Consider the following 3,079-nt stretch of genomic DNA (forward strand, 5'->3'; position numbering starts at 1 on the left):
TAATGCATCAAAACCTGTAAAATTTATGATGAATTGAACTTTCTTGACCTCAAATGGCCCCTTAAACTTTTAGGTTTCTCGAAAAATTATGAGAGACCTTTTTTGTAGAACGTTCTAATTCTCTACAAAAAAACATTCTTTATGACACGACAGGCTAGCAATAAAATTCATAAGGTGCAGAACAAATTTTTTCCATGGTATTCTTATGGAAAATAGAAAAACGTGATGTGGGCAGTTTTAATATTTAATATAAATTTTTTTTTTTAATTTTAATTGGTATCTTTTTACGTCAATTTGAAACTTTTGAGCCTTTCTGCAACAATCAATTTTTATTTTTTTGAATTTTTTTTTTTTTTTTTTTTTTTTTAAATTTTTTTACATAAAAACAGGCATCAGAAACGAAATAAATCCTTCTATTTTTAGATCTCTAAATCAATTGACGCTCACCCCTGGTTGTACCTCTATTCGATCGTTTATTAGCCTCTATCGTTCCAATTTCCTGCGTAAAAATTTGATGGCGGCTTCCTCGCCACCGTTATGAAATTAATTCTGACGCCTACCTCGATTCGATTTAAGCCTCTCTCTCTCGCACACTCTACCGAGTGGTACGCGGGATTTAAGGCTAAATTATAGAGCTCTAATAGAAAATGGATTTTGATCAAAATGATCAGAGACGTATTGGGAGGGAGGGGGGAAATTAATAGAGCTGCTAAAGTGGATGGGAAACCAAATAAACCAAGTAAACAGGAGTCTTAAAAGGGGATATTGGATTTTGTATTATTTTATATATCCAATATTTTTTATACAGGGTGAGTCTTAAATAAGTGCAAATATTTTTAGGGGTAGTATATTTTGACCACAGAAACACGATTAAGAAGTTTCTTTCGCGAAAAAAACAATTGAAAATTTGGAATTTTTTGAAAAAATTTTTGGAATTTTTTTAGTTTTTAAAGAGGTAGCACCTTTCTTATTTTAAATAGAACATCCGGTATGTTATTACATTTTTGAAAACTACTTTAATATCTCATTATTTTTCTATTATATTAACCCATACATATCTCTAATATTTTTCGAGATAAAGAGAAAAACATGATCTTGAATAAGCGTTTTTTTTCCAATTACAAAAAAAAAAATATTATGTTTGTCCCCTTTCTATATTTGTACTCATTCTCCCATCCCTGTGCCCTGCACTAACTTATGCAGGTCCTTGGTGGGATGGGAGCATAGTTCCTCCGGTTCTGGACTAGCTTTTCTAAATAAAAATTGTCGCTTGCGATCCAGAGCTTCGCAGTGACAAATTATGTGCTCCGCTGTTCCAGGGTCTTTATCGCAGAGTCTGCAGCCATGGCCATGAATCACCCTGTATAGATTTAAATTTAAAACAATTATTATGATTTGAACGATTTAACCGAAAAAAATTATATTTTGTCTCACTGTTCGATATCCATCAGTTAAGTTCAAAGGTCGATTTAGACAGATCGAATATATCGACTTTCTTTAACCTATAAACCAAATTAAATACTCAAATGCTAATTTTAAAGAAAATTCTTGAACAAATGATTTTAATTTTCTAGACATTTTATATTTACGAGATCAACAAAAGATGTATAATAGACCAACTGAATTTATTCCACTATAACAACAAAATGAAATGGAACACCTTAGCCATCTTAGGTTCGCAGACAATATTGTCTTGCTGAGCACCGACATTCAAGAACTGAACACAGGAGCTACAGGAACATGCTAAAGGAGCTAAATGACCAATCCCAGAAAATTGGCCTCAAAATGAACTTGAAGAAAACCAAGATAAAGAGCAGCAATATCCATAACATTACCGTAGACAACCTTGTTATTGAAAACGTAGACCATTATGTATATTTAGGTCATAAAATCAAGCTGGGGAGAACGTAAAATACGGAAATCGAACGCAGGATGCAGGATCTATTTAGCATGGGTAGCATTTGAAAATATGAGCGATATTTTCAAGGATAAAAAGGTGCCCAACAACCTAAAGAAAAATGCTTACGACGGCTTCCGTATGGCTTAGAGACTATGACAATTACCCGAAAAACAGCAGAACAATTACGAGTAGCACAAAGAGCCATGAAAAGAATCATGTTAGGAGTCACCATTAGGGAAAAAATACGGAAATACGGAACACAGACATACGTCCAAAAACAAAACTAATAGATGTTGTTAAAAGAGTGGCAAGTCTGAAGTGGCAGTGGATAGGACATGTGGCAAGAGAGGGTCCAGACCGATGGCCCCAAAAAGTAATTCTATGGAGACCTAGGGGAAGAACAAGAAGTATGGACCGACCAAAAAAGTGGCGATGACGTCAGAACAGTGGCAGGAAGGCAATGGATAAGATTGGCTAGAGATCGAGAAGCATGGATAACCTTACAAGAGGCCTATATCCAACACTGGATGGAAACAGGCTGAGAAAGAAAAAGAAGAAATATATTTTCCATACATATTTTTCTTCAACACAACTGCTAAAAACGACAGATCATTTGAAGAAGGGCGACGATAATGCAAGCGAAATAAAACAAAAATAAAAGTGGCAAAAGAGAGAAAAAGATCTCGCGCTGCATTATGTAAATAAGCGTGGATGTGTCTCTCGATGCGGACTTGTAAAGTATGAACTGTTCTACTTTTCTGCATCTCTAAGTCGTAAAAGTTTATTAGCAAACTAAATCTTAAACGGGAGACCGAGAAAAGTACTAAGAAGATATACGGCGCAGCGCTGTATCCTTTGAAACAATACAACGTTATTTTCGCAAAATATTTTTCCGCTCTTCGCCGGTGGATTTTAAAGTGTAATGCGAATAAATATGGTGGAATTTTTGCATTAATGTCTTTATGGAGGAACAAAGTATAACGCCTTAGTTTGTACTCGTAGATAGAGATGGTGGGTAAAAAAAAATTACTATTTTTTTCCACTTTATACTCCAACCACATCTCAAAAAAAAATCTCTCCATGTATGAGCTCTTAATTTTAATAGGAGGGTTATCTGCCTTTCAGTTTTCTATTTATTCCTTATTATTAGAAAGAAAAATTTATATCTCCATATCTATT

Source organism: Sitophilus oryzae, unplaced genomic scaffold (assembly GCF_002938485.1).
Source record: "Sitophilus oryzae breed Bouriz unplaced genomic scaffold, Soryzae_2.0 scaffold_1608_pilon_pilon, whole genome shotgun sequence".
In the NCBI taxonomy this organism is placed as follows: Eukaryota; Metazoa; Arthropoda; class Insecta; order Coleoptera; family Curculionidae; genus Sitophilus; species Sitophilus oryzae.